Raw genomic sequence first — 15,234 nt, forward strand, 5'->3', positions numbered from 1 at the left:
ATAGTCACTGACAGTATGTGGAACATCACAAAAAGGCTCTGAAAGCACTAACCACAAAAGAACATCTGCACAAGGAGGCCCCATTAGGAACAATAGTCCTAAGGCAAACAAGAAGTCATCCTAGGGAGGTACAAGTTGCAGGGGGAAGGTGGAAGGGACAGAATACTGCAACAAAGAAGAGAAGGACATCTATGATTATGTTAAGATTTTATAGAACTATTCTATGTCCTCCTATTTAATGTTGCTGTATTCCTTACACATGGGAGAGTGCCAAAGCTTATTGGGAACCTAGGGAGGAGGAAGGAGATGAAAAAGAATATGATGAAGAATTCTCCACAAATCCATGCAGAATGGCTCTAGCAAATCCTGTCCTGGACCTAGAGATAATGTCCAAGTTGCAATGTTTGGTAAAAGTATGGACTGAAGACCAAGTAGAAGCCTCCAAAATGGAATTAGTATCCAGCTCTTTAAAGAAAGCCTCTGATGAATCAACCAATCTGGTGGAATGGGCTCTGACAGAAGACAGTGATTTTCTATGAAAACTTAAGACACATCAGCCTTAGAAATTCAAGATGAAATAGTCTGTTTAGAAATACGTAAACCCAGAGCCCTGGCATGAAAAGACACAAAGAGCTGATCTGACTTCTTTACAGATTTTGTTTTGTCAAGGTAAAATCTGAGCTGCCTGTGTACATCTAAGGTAGGCAAAATCCTCTCACTAGAGGATTGAGGAGAAGGGAAAATGGTGGGCAATTGGACAGACTGATTAACAAGTCATTCATCACTTTAGACATGAAATAAGGATTACTCCTTAAAGATGCCCTGTCCCTGTGAAAAAACAAGAAAGAAGGGGACGCCATCAAGGCCTGAATCTCAGAAACCCTCCTAGCAGAAGTTAAGGCTGCCAGAAGCACTGTTTTCCAAGTGCATAATTTCAAAGGAGCAGAGGTCACAGGCTCAAAAGGAGCCAGAGTTAGCTTCTCTAAGACACAGTTAAGATCCCAAGGAGGTGACAATGGTTTCCTGGGAAGTCTGATGTGGAGAACGAGTTGAAGAAAAAAAACTTAACCTCCAATCAGGAGGCTAAAGGAGATGTTAATGGCAGACTAGCAGAAACAGCAGAACAGTGGACTTTCACAGAGGACTATGACAAACCAGTATTAAGCAATTCGCACAAGTACAACTGGAATGTCCACGGACAGTGGATCTAGACTTCTTTTGAGGCACTAGATAGAAAATATTTTCCATTTGGAAATGTAAGATTTCCTAGTATTGGGTGTCCTGTCCTGAAAGGGATAAAAACTGATCGCCCTCAAGGTCAACTACTGTGTTGACAGATGTGGATGAATCAAAGATCACTTCTCTTGTGTGGTTAAGTCCAACTGGTGAGGCAACCTGTTGTGATGGACCTTGGCTAATTGTAGACGAGGAAGGAACCAATGCTGTCTTGGTCAAAAGGGAGTCACCAACAAGATTTTTGGTCTGTCTTGCTGAATTTTCAGCAACACTTTTTGAATTAGTGGGAAGGGGAAATGCATAAAAAAAAATCCCCTTCCATGAGAAAGGTAGAGCATTCACCTTCCACACCAGAGGATGCGGGACTCTGGCACAAAAGCGAGAAAGTTGTCTGTTTTGAGGGGAGCCAAAGAGATCCAGATGTGGAGTACCCCACCAGTGAACTCAATCCAGGAACACATCCATGTGAAGCATCCATTTGTGGGATTGTGTCATGAATCTGCTTAAAGCATCCACCACAGAGGTTTGAGCCGAGAGTAGGCAAATAGCATGAAGGGTTACTTTGTACGGGATAACTAACTCCCAATAACTTGAGGGCTAACCTGCAAAGAAGATAAGATTTGTCCCCCCCCACTTATTTATGCCCTACAGGACGGTGGTATTGTCTGTAAAAAAAAAAAATCTTCAGAAGACCTGGTAGGAAAAGAGAATGAAAGGTTTGCAAGGCTAGAATCAGAGCCCTCATCTCTTAGATGTTGATGTGCTCCATCTGCTGAGGTGGATACCAAAGACCTTGAACCTTCCTGGAAGCAAAGGTTGCCCCCCAGCCTATGTCTACGCAATCTGTTAACATCTGTTGAGAAGGCTGATGTAAGAGAAGGGGAAAGACTGGATTGAGAGACAGTTGCTGAATCCAGCAGTGGAGCTCTGCTTCCAAGCAGGGGAGGAGAGGAACTGGGACATCTAAACAGTGAGCGTGTTGAGACCAGGTTGTCTTTAGAAATCATTAATATTTTCTCATATGAAGCTTTGCCAAGGGCAGTATAGGAATCGTGGAAGCCATGAATCCTAGAAGTCTCAGAAATTCCCTGGCCAGGATAGATGGGAGAGGTAGAAGACTTTCCATGAAGGATGTCAGAGACAGAACTTTGTCTACAGGCAGGAAAACCATCATCAGATCTGTCCTGAACCTGCAACCTAAGAAGGTGCGATTTTGAGACGGAGTGAAGACTAGATTTTTTGAAATTTATTGGGAACCCTAGACCCTGAAGGAGATGAATGGCCTCCACTAGGTTTTGAGACAACTGATCCGAATTGTTGGCCAGAAAAAGTAGACCATCTAGGTAAGGATACACCTGAACCCCGTGGACCCTCAGGAACACAATGGTTGGGGCCAAGCACTTTGTGAAAACCCCTGGGGCAGTGGAAAAGACCAAAAGGCAAGACAGAAAACTAGAAGTGCAAATAACCTACAGAGAAACATAAGAATTTCCTGTACTGAGGGTGAATGGAGATGAGCATCTTTGAGATCTAGGGAAGCCATAAAAGATTGAGTAGAAATAAGGGGAAAAAAGTGTCTGAAGTGACAGCATCTAGAAAGATGGCACTATCAGGAAAGTGTTTAAGTGGGAGAGGTCTAGAATTGGTCTCCAAGGACCATCCTTTCTTGGCATCAGAAACATTCTGGAGTAAAACCCCATTCCTCTCTGATGCAGATGTACAGGCTGAATAGTGCCTTGAGCAAGAAGCTGAGATAGGATCTCAGGAAACAGAAGAAGTTGACAGGAAGGGGGTTGAGGAATCCCCATGAAAGAAGGAAGATTCTTCCAAGTCATAAAGTAACCTTTTAGGATGATGGAAAGAACCCAGGCATCCTGAGTGTTCCTTGCCCAGGTTGAAAAGGAAAGAGACAGGCGAAGAGAAAGAGGTGTATGAGTTGGAAGAGAAGAGTGGTTATCACAGGGAGCTGAACCTAGCCTCAAAGGGCTGCTGAGGAGGAGAAGTAGGAGCAGTAGTCTTGGATTGAGGGGGTCTCCTAGTAGACTTCTTAGCCCTAGCACCAGAAGCAGCAGCAGCAGATGAAGAATGAGCTGGTCTCCTAACAAAGGATCTTTTGGCAGGGAAATTCCTACGAATTTGGGAACTGGTGAGACAAACAAGTGTTTAAGTCCTGAAGTCCATTTCCTTTTTCCTGTAGTGCTTTAAAGAGTTCTGCAGCTGCCGAACCAAACAGAGCAGACTTATCTACACGAGCATTAAGTAACTTCACTTTTATGTCATCAGGCAAAGACTGAATCCTTAACCAAGAATGTCTCCTAAGCACAGTGGCAGAAGCAGCAGCCCTGCAGGATGCCTCTACAGCATCATAGCTGTACTTGATGTAATGTCTAGCTAACTGAGAAGATGCAGCAAAGAGAGAACCTGTGACTTAACCTCTGAGTCTGGTAACTGAGCCAAAGCCTGAGAAAGCAAAGCCAAAGAATACCTAGACATGTGTTGGGTAATTAGTAGCTCTAACAGCTAAAGTAGTAGTAGTATATAACTTCTTACCCAGCCTCTCAACGATTTTGCTTTCCTTATCAGAAGGAAGAAGCTTGGCAGAAGGAGACAAGCAAGATTTATCAGAAACAATGGAGACCACAACTGTATCAGCATAGGGGCGCTTACAGAGAAACTTGCAGTCATCTGCTACTTTATAAAAATCTATCAGGCTTCTTGGGAGCAGGGCCTGGAAGTCAGGTGATTTGGTGGAAGATGCAAAAGCATCCAGAAAAGCTGGAAAAAACTGGAGGAACTGCAGAGGGTACAGGAATCTCCATGTGTAGCAGATCATAACAATGCCTTTGTTGCTCAGAAATCTGGGAGCAATCCCATTTGAAGAACTCTCTCCTCTTAATGGTTTCTCCAAAGGAAAGTTTTTCAACTGGAGAATCTCCCCCATTAGACTCCTAATCAGGAGAAGCATATTCCAGAGGGGAAGTAATCTGGGTGGGGTATGCAAAGAAGTCTTCATCAGATGAAGAATGCACAGAATCAGAGGAAAGAAAGTATAGTTTTGTACCTACCATAAATGTAGATGTCCGATAGATATGCAACTGCAGTCATAACATATGGGTTTGTCCTGCCTCAGGCAGCCCTCGGTCGGCCGAATTCCAAAGTCTGGGTCCGGCGTCGGCTGGTGTCGCCTCCTCTCCGACTTCAGAACGGCTGGAGTATAAAGGCATCGGCCGACGCCATCTTCTTCAGTGTTTCTTGCCCCAGATGCCAGGTGCCCTCCTAGGAAGGCTAAATTTGGTGAATGGATAAACAATTCCAGACATGCACAACAGTAATAAACAAATACACCATAGGAGGTACCCCCAGCTAATAGGAAAAGGGGGTAGTGGACCCAAAAAGAAGATTGCAGAGGAGTAGGAGGGTGGGAAAATCCGACTGCAGTTGCATATCTATTGGACATCTACATTTATGGTAGGTACAAAACTGTACTATGTCCTTCAAGAATGCAACTGCAGTCATAACATATGGGTTGAATACCATAGCCAATCTGGGGGTGGTTGGAACTAAGGAAGTGATGGTGTAGCTAAAATGCCCTGCAGGACTGCCGAAGCAAAGCCTGCTCGGGATCTGGAGTATAAGGGCAGGTTGTAGTGCTTGGTAAATGTATGCACAGAGCTCCATGTAGCAGCCTCTAGAATGTCCTTTGTAGCCACTCCTCTTAGGAAAGCTGTGGATGTGGCTATAGCTCTGGTGGAGTGTGGCCTAATATTGGCTGGCACACCTTTTCCATGAAAAGAATAGCAGAATCTGATGCAGTGTCCAATCCATTTGGAAATTGTTTGTTTGGAGATTGCTTTTCCTTGTACTCCAGCAGCATAGGCTACAAACAGTTGGTCAAACTTTCTGGTGGCCTTAGTTCTGTCCAAGTAGTAGCGTAGTTGTCTGTGTATGTCCAAAGTATGCAGTAGTGCTTCCCCCCTGTTTTGAGGATTGGGGAAGAAGGTAGGCAGGTGAATGGCCTGATTTAGAGCCACCCAGGAAATTACTTGTGGCATGAATGAAGGATTGGTTCTTAGAGAGACTCTGTCCTGATGAAAAATGAGAAAAGGAGGTACTGCCATGAGTGCCTGTATCTCCGAAACTCTTCTTGCTGATGTGATAGCCAATAGGAAAACCATTTTCCATGAGAGAAATTGCATTTCAGAAGTTGCTGCTGTTTCAAAGGGAGGAAGAGTTAATTTTTCCAAGACGAAATTGAGGTCCCATGCAGGTACTGGCGGTTTCCTGGGGGGTTTGATATTCTTTATCCCTCTTAGGAACTGTCTTAGCAAAGGATGTGAAAACACAGGTGGATCACAATTGTATTTTGCTGAGATTGCTGATGCATGAATCTTTATGGAAGAATATGAGAGACCAGTATGAAACATTTCAGCCAAGTATTCCAATATCTGAGGTATACTCAAGACTGTTGTATCCTGACCCCTGTTAGCATTCCAGATGATGAATCTCTTCCACTTGGCTGAATAGGTTTTTCTGGTGGAAGGTCTGCGTGCTTCCAGTAAGATCTCTTGAACTTTTTTGGAAAGAGAGATATCGGAAGGAGTTATGGTAACCTCCAGGCTGTCAGATGCAATGTTTTCATGTTTTTTTTTTTTTCCAAAACAAGTTTATTGTTTTAACATACAAGAGAAATATCATAACAATTTTATACAAATAATTAAAAATAGGTATTATTATAATATTCAACAAAACAACTGAAGTATTTACAAAGACATCCACTACAATCAGATCAATTAATTAAACTAAAATACTGTGCTATTGAAATTAGAATTTTTTTAACAAATTTTGTAAATTATCCCATACAATAAAATGTGATGTTTTTCTAGTTGTTCTCATTCTAATTGTGCTTATTTCCATATGACACATTATATTCATAACATTTTTAAATTCATTGAACGAAGGAGGTGTATCTGAAATCCAATTTCTAGTTATTATTTTCCTAGCCACTGCTAGGATAGACCATAACAAGGGAAGCTTAATCTTTTAACACATTGAGGTACAGGTGTGTTGAATAATATAAGAGACTTAGAAATAATGAAATTATCTGTAAAAGAGCCTGCAAAAATTCATTAATTGACTTCCAGTATTCTTTCAACTTCATACAGTCATAAAACATATGAGCCCAGTCAGCATTAATTTCTACATTACATCTCTTACATAGATTATCTTTATTATTAATTTTATTCATCATCAAAGGTGTATAAAAGATCTATGTAAAAATTTCCATGTATAAAGTCTCCAGATAATGGAAGATGTAGTTCTATAAGCAGATTCCAATATATATTGTTTATCTTGTTGAGTTGGTGGGTCCCCATTAATAGAGGTGAAATAATTCCAGTATGAATCTACATTGTAAAAAGTTTCTTGTCTGATAATTTTATGTATATATGAAAGTTTACCTTTATCAGAAACTTTATGCTGTAAATTTATTATCAAGTAATCAATCAGTTTTGGAATAGATTCTTTAACTGTTATAGACATTAGATCTATTCTATCAATGAGATGTTGTCTAAAGATCTGAACCTCTAACCAGCAAGTTTCTCTTAGATCAAATGCTTGTTTTAAGAAATCTAGATTTTTAACTTTATTATCAGATATCAGCTGATACCAGTACTTTAGATTATTATCTATAGCTAAATGAGCTCCTTCAGAAGTAGATGACATAAGCATACCCTGAGTATAAATTATAGGGAATACAATAAAATTCCATTCCCTATACTTAGGGTGCATGAATATAAAGTTACGATAACTAATAATAATATTTAATGGGTAACAGACCATATGTTTAGGTGTAATAGGTGAAGTACAAAATTCCTTTAGCAACCACAACATGGAGTTATTTATAATCATATTTTTATGTGTTAAGGAGATTTTCATGAAGTGCATACTAATTAGCTCCCAATAATCTTTCCATTTTGACATATGACCGATCTATTAATAAAGTAATAACTTTTATAATAGAAGAGATAATATATAAATTAAAGTCTGGAAAAGAAATACCCCTTGAGACCAGCTATTAGTATGTTTCTTTAATGCAATCCTAGGTCTATTAGGTGCCCATAAGAAATTTAACATTAGTGTATTCAGTTTCTTGATAGCTATTTTTGTAGGTGAAAGTATTATTGATTGTATTAAGTATAAAATCTTGGGGAATATTATCATTTTAATAATTGTAAGTCTCTCCTCCATAGTAAAAACATATTATTCCAGGTATTAAAAGATTTTGTATATTAAGAAAACAGGTATTATAGTTATTATATATAATAGATTTAATATCTTTAGATAGTATTATAACTAAATAAGTTATCTGACCTGAGTTGGGTACATATTTAGTAAAATCACTAATGAGAGTATTTTTTCGTGTATATAGGTAGTATTTTAGTTTTCTTCATTGAATATTAAACCAGAAATACTTTTAAAATTCATCATTTTATCAAATAAAGACTGCATAGAAGAATTAGATCCTGCTGATGTAATTAGAACATCATCTGCAAAAAGTTGAATTTTTGATGTTGTATTTTCTTCTATTTCAAAACCCTCTATGTCAGTACTGTTTCTAATCAAATTAGCCCAAGGCTCCATTACTAAAGTGAATAATAGTGGAGAAAGTGGACATCCTTGCTTTGTACCTTTAAGAATGGGTATTTTTGTGAAACATATGTTCCTACCTTAATATAAGCCAGCGTTTCTTTGTATAAATGCTCAATTAAATTTACAAATGCATCAGAGAAATTTGTGCATTTCAGTAAGGTAAACAGATAGTCCCAACTTACTGAATCAAATGCTGAACCTATATCAAGACTAATAAGTGTTAAATCTTTCTTTTTCCTATTTGCAAAATCAATTAATGTTAAAGTTCTTCTTATATTATCAAAAGTATTTCTATTTACAATGAAGCCCGTCTGATCTATGTCTATAATGCCGGGATAATTGTCTTCAATCTATCAGCAAAATACTCATAAACATTTTATAATCAACATTAAGTAATGAGATGGGTCGATATGAAGAACATCTAGTTGGATCTTTATTAGGTTTTAAAATTGGTGAAATAAATGTATATTGCCAAGATGGGGGGGGGGGGTTATTAACTCACTTTGGGCCAGCATAAAACCTTATGTATTAATGAATATGTAGTTTTAGAAAGGATTTTATATATCTCTGGTATAATACCATCATTACCCAGTGCTTTGTTTGATTTAAGCTTATTTATTTGTGTAATAACTTCTGTATATGAAATACTCTTGTCCAATAGTTTAATCTGTTGTATATTAAGCTTTTTATTCATGTTTGTGGTTATAAACTCCTTTATTTTATCTTTAGGTTCCATGTTAATGTTGTTATGGTTAATCTTGTGAAAGTGATTTCTAAATTTGTCCAGTATTTCTGGTATACTAGAAACATTCTTCTTTTTCCTTAGAGAAAAGATTTCTTTGATATGGTTTTGTTTATTCAATCTTTTGTTTTATTTTTAAGTCTATGTAAGTATTTGGGGCTTATTGAATAAGACAAAAACTTGTATTTCTCTAAAGTTATTTTAACTTTATGAGTTAAAATTTCTTTGTATTTCTCATTTAGTTTGTTTATTTCTTCAGTAACTTTCTTGTCCATAATATTTTCTTTATTATTATGCTTATAAGAGTCCAGTTTACTTTGAATATCTAACAATTCCTTATCCCAAGATTTCCTTTTGTTATTATACCATCTGATACTTTGTCCATATAGATATGATTTTAAGGCATCCCAAACATAGACAATGGAGACTTCAGGAGTATTATTTATGTCTAGAAAATGTTGTACTTCTGAAAGTATATATTCTTTATAGTCTTTTAGCTGAGTTAAGTATGCTGGTATCCTTTTGATCTGAACATTATGAGTATTTTTTATCATGAATTCAAAAACAATTGAGTTATGATCAGATATAGGACATGAAATGATTTTGGAATTAATTAAATCTGTTACCATCTGGTTAGAAAAAAAGACCCTATCTATTTTTGAATAAGTTTTGTATCTGTTAGAAAAAAAAGGTGTATGGTAATGATTTTGACTCTGATTATTAATATCATTCAAATGATAAGAATTAGCAAAATCATTTAAATGTTTTGCATTAGATGTAATTCTTCTTTTCTTTATAGTGGTAGTATCACTTTCATGTAGTATACAATTAAAATCACCAGCTAAAATAATATCCCCTATAGAGAATGATATGATCTTATCAATATGATGTTTCACTGTATTAATACCAATTCCAGGTATCCAATATACATTAATTAAAGTGTAAGTCTTCCCATTAATTTGTATTGTAACCATACAAAACATTCCTTTGTCATCCTGATAAGACTTAATGGTTTTAGGAATGGGCATACTTTTATTCCATAAAATAGCCACTCCTCTTTTTTCTGAGTGTGCTCTCAACTAACCAATACTGTATACTTATTAGTGGCTAGTTTATCAATATCTTTTTCAAGAGATGGGTTTCTTGCAGGAAGACTAGATTGGCCTTGTGTAGATTAATGTATCTTATTAGGCTTGCCCTTTTACACGGATTATTCAATCCATTAATGTTTAAAGAAATTCCTTTTAAAGATGTCATTTGGCATTTTTAAAACTCAAGAATCTTATGATCGAAATAACAAATAACCAGATAAATAATGTTACATCTCCTCTTTTAGGTGTACCTTTAAATATAGCTGTATTTATTAAATCTCTTATGGGATTTTGTATAGGATTCAATTTTGTTTGTAGTGACAATGAGTGTACAAAATATATTGTGGATGTCAAAACTATATACATATAACAATGAACAAGTGAAAATAATGTAAGGATTAAACCATGCATCCCGCCTGGAGTTGAAAACACCAACTTAGAGCAATATTTACTACTCAAGTTAACCCCCTACCCTAAGCAGCAGTACCTCAGCTACCACCTTATCAATTTAATACTAGTTATATTTAACTGAGGTTAACAGTTTTCAATTCAATTATCTATCAAGACAAAACTACACATTTGGTAAAACAGCATCATATAAACTAAAATAAACTTTTTTTTTTTTTTAAAAACTGTTCATACTATTATATAGATCTATGTAATATATAACACTTGTATTCTAATAGCATTCAAATAATCTTAATGTTAGAAATCAAGAGGAGAGAAAATTATGTTCTAACATTCATTTAAATCAAAAACTTTGGCTAATATGATTCAGACATTACATGCATTAAGATGCATCTATTTTCTGTCATGTGAATTCTATCAACAGCTTCCAAAAAAATCTTGAATTGTCTGCATATGAGCATTTACTTAAACTCATTATTGTCAATAGAGTAAAATATTGTATTCATAAAAATTATTATAAATCATATTGCATAGTTATGCAGATTCTCAGAAACACCTGCGTTATTACCTAAAAAAAAAAAAAAAAAAAAAGCCATCACACACACACAAACACAGACACACACACACACACACATCCACACACACACACACACACATACATATACACATACACATATATACATACATACACACACACACACACACACACATATATATATATATATATATATATATATATATATATATATATATATCTGATCTCACTGAGTTGTGCCTTTGTAGAGCACTGTCCTACTTGCTGTCCCTAGAATAAATCTGTCTGCTTTATACAAAATAATGCACAGCAAACACATATTGGTAACCAGATTTTACAATCATGCTAACCTACTGCTTTAAAATATATCACATGACATTTCTTCCAGAATAGAGTTATAAAATTATTTATGTTTGTCAATCAGATGAATTAAATGAGTTATAGTAAAGTATATGTTTGGAACACAATTTTTAACACAGATTATTATGCTGCTGTTAAGTAGATTTTCAAAAACATTTAAATAAATGTTTCATTTTTATGCCTTCTAAAATAAGACATTTACTTACTACAAGAAACTACATCATTTAAACTCATTATAACTGACATATTTTATGAACAGAGTATTTTTCCTGAATCTGTGGTGTGTCAGTGTGATAACCTTGTCAATGTTTATACTAACTGCTTTCAGTTTCTCTGTGAGAATTCTGTGATTTGAAGATTCTGAGGTAACTCAAGGACATTGTGCATAAGACAGCCCACATCCCAGATTGTCTCTCTTAACATTTTGGCGGAAACTTATTAAAACTAGTGACAAACATTCATTTAGCAGTGTAAATGCATCTAAACATGACAGAACCTCCACAATGTATTCCACAGATCATCACAGCCTCTATGCAAGTGAAATTAAACTCAAAATTACCAACAAGTAATAAAACTCAGCATTCTTCTCCCAACTCAATTTTCATACAAATCCTATTATTCACTGTGCCCACACAGTCAAAAGCATTTCTATATATTAATAAAGAAAAGAAAAGAGAGTAGAAAATAAAAGGGAGTGAGGCAGAAATAAAAAATGTAAGAGAAAGCTGTAAGAAGTATATACAATGGAATGTTACTTACTGTTTATATTAATAGAGTTAAAAATAAAACATATTATTTACTCTTATTTAGTTCTGATTATTATTAGTTAAAGCATGACAGATTATTTACAAACAAGCATAAGCAGTATAATCAAGAAAGTATAATTAGAAATAGCATTTGAAGAACTTATAAACTTTTACAAGAAATAAATATGTTATTATTCTATTAATGATATTTTCGTTACTGTTCTCTCCTGCCCTCCCCACCCTTTACCCACTACATAATCTAAATAGAATGTCATTGTTTAAACAAAGAAAATAATAAAAGAAGAAGGAAAAAAAAGGTAAAGATAAAAAAATGTATCAAATTACTAACCTTACTTTTTCAGAAAGAAAACAAATAGAGTCACAGCCTGCCATTAAATCCTCAGGCATTTTGACTGGTTATGAAACAAAACATTTCTTTGCACATAGAGAATAACTTTGATTAAATCTTTTCCAAAATATTTGTGGCTTTCTGGAAATGCAGGAACTATATTCAAAAGATTAATAATGAACTAAAATGATGAGAGAGAAAAAAACATACAAGAAATCATTTGTTTTTTAGTCTCTTCTTCTTCTCTGAAGTCTTCCAGGAAGCTTCAGTTGCCAATCTCTTTAATGAAGAACTAGCCCATTCCATTTCTTCTATTTTATCCAAAATCCTTTTTTCTTTGACAAACAGTAAAGCAGAGTCTAAATCATCGAAGACCTTAGGACCATCAGGAAGGAAGATTTTAAGCTTGGCAGGAAACAGAAGGTATGTTTTAAACTGTGCTTTTTAAGCTCCCTTATTAGTGGCAGAAAAACTTGTCTTTTAGCAATTACCATGAAAGAATAGTCATTGTCAAAACGCACAGTTGTCTCATTAAACTTAACAGGAGCTTTAGCCCAAGCAGATTTAAGAACCATCTCTTTATCAAAAGATGATAGAAATCTAACTATAACTGATCTAGGATAGTTTTTGTTAGAGTTAGTATTAGCTATAGATCTATGTGCTCTTTCGATACCAAAAGAGAATGCTTCTGGTAAATCTAAAGTTTTAGGGAGCCTTCAATATTTTCTGGCAGTCCAAAAATCCTAATGTTATTGCGCCTAGATCCATTTTCCAGGTCATCCAGCTTTGTTTGTAAATGTGTATTTTGTTTCAGCAGAAACTCAATGTTGATTTCCTGTTCTAGTATTTTATTTTCCATGTCATTCACAGCTTATTCTATGCCTGTCATCTGGATCTTCTGTTGTTGCAGGTCCATATGTAACAAGTCTATTTGTTTTGTAGTTTTTTCTATGAAAGTGTCTATTTTAGTATCCATTTTATCCATCTTAGCAGTAAGTTGCTGGACTATAATTATCAGAGACTGAAGTTCTTTCTTGATGCTGGAGTCTTGAGAATTTGTCTTACTGGAACTCATTTCAGACTGATAAACTGACAGGAAAATTTCCAAAGTAATTTCTGACAGGAATATTATTAAGATTTCCTTTCTTTTTTACATATAGTTCAAGAACTATATAAAACAAACATATTTAGAAAGAAAATTACTTCAAGAATTAATTTTTTAAGTAATTAATTCCTGTCAATGTAATGAAATTGGTGGAGCTGAAGAAATCTGCTGCTATCCTGTGTTCATCCTTGGCCACGCCCCCCATGTTTTCATGTTTTGATGAACAGTCCTGTAATTGTGCTGTGTTAGAAGCAGAGGCCATAGGGACAGAGGCCACGGCTTGGTCCGAGTTATGCTCAACAGCAATGGGTACCAGTGCTGCCTTGGCCAGTCTGGAGCTATCAAAATGCCTGTTGGTTGTTCTGCTTTGATCTTCAGTATCACCTTGGTCAGCAGTGGTAGAGGAGGGAATGCATAAATTGTTAGGGAATTCCAGCTGAAGGAGACAGCATCCGTTTTCCAGGCTAGAGGATGGTGGGTCCTTGTGCAGAACTTTTCCAGGTGATGATTCATGTGAGAAGCAAAGAGATCTATGTCCGGTCTTCCCCATGTCCTTGTTATTTGTGAGAAAATGTGAGGATGCAGCATCCATTCGTGTGGATCCAAGAAATTCCTGCTCAGCTTGTCCACCAGAACATTGTCCTTGCCTGGCACAAACTGGGATTGCAAATGTATCTTCATACTTAGGGATTTTTCCCAGAGAATCATTGTTAGTCTGCAGAGGGGATAAGAATGAGTGCCTCCCTGCTTGTTTATATACCACATCACAGTGGTGTTGTCTGTCCTTATTAACAAATGCCCTTGTTGAAGTGATTTTTCGAAATTCTCGATTGCATGTATCACTGCCAACATCTCTTTTTGGTTTATGTGCAGATGCCTTTCCCTTGGTGTCCATTGACCTTGAATGCATCTGCCTTCCATGTGCGCCCCCCATCCATGGTCTGAGGCATCTGTTGTAATCATTTGACCTGCTTGAGGTTTGTTGAAAGACATGCCTTTGTTTAACTGACTTGCTTGAGCTCACCACAAAAATTCTCTTTGTAGACATGGTATGAGTGGGATTACGTCCTCTAGGCTTTGGCTGTGTTGGGACCATAAGTTTTTTAAATACCATTGCAGCTTTCTCATATGAAGTCTTGCCAAAGGTATCAGAAGTATGCAAGATGCCATGAACCCCAGGGCTTGCAGGATTTTCCTTGCAGTCAGCTGGGAGAACTTTGCTAGACCTTTGAAGTATTCTGGTAACTGCTGTTGCTTTTCCTCTGTGAGATAAGCCATTTGTGTGTTTGTGTCCAGCTTGGCTCCTAGGAAAATAATTTGCTGGGATGGCCGGAGTCTTGATTTCTGAATGTTGACCATGTATCCCAAGGCCTGTAGTAATTGAATGACATAGTCCAAGTTTGCAATCAAGGCTTGTTTGTTGTCTGCTTGTATGAGGCAGCCGTCCAGGTAGGGGTATATTTGAATCCCCTGGAGTCTGCAGTGTGCCACTACTGATGCCAGGCATTTCATGAACACTCTGGGCGCAGTAGATAAGCCAAACGGCAATGCTGAGAATTGATAATGCTCTGTCCCTGCAAGAAATCTGCGGTATCTTCTGCAGCTTTGTCTGATTGGGACATGCAGGTATGCCTCCTTGAGGTCCAGAGTGACCAGCCAAGACCTCTTGCCCAGCATGGGAAGGAGTTGCTGCAACGTCAGCATTTTGAATTTTGGCACAATGAGATAAGTATTTAGAGTAGACAAGTCCAGTACAGGCCTCCATTTGTTTTCCTTTCTTGGAACAAGGAATAGTCTTGAATAAAATCCCTGGCCTTGTTCCTGTGGAGGAACCTTTTCTATTGCATTTATGTTTAACAGCTTTGAAACTTGAATGAGTGCCTCTGCCCTTTGATGATGTGGCAGGTTTGGCATGCCTTGTCTTATTGGTAAAGTATGGAAGTGGAATCTGTAACCTTTGTCTATTAAATCCAGAATCCAGTTGTCCTTGGTTAAAGTATGCCAGTTTTTTGAG

Source organism: Protopterus annectens, chromosome 15.part0, assembly GCF_019279795.1.
Source record: "Protopterus annectens isolate FY-2018-M chromosome 15.part0, PAN1.0, whole genome shotgun sequence".
Taxonomy (NCBI): Eukaryota; Metazoa; Chordata; order Ceratodontiformes; family Protopteridae; genus Protopterus; species Protopterus annectens.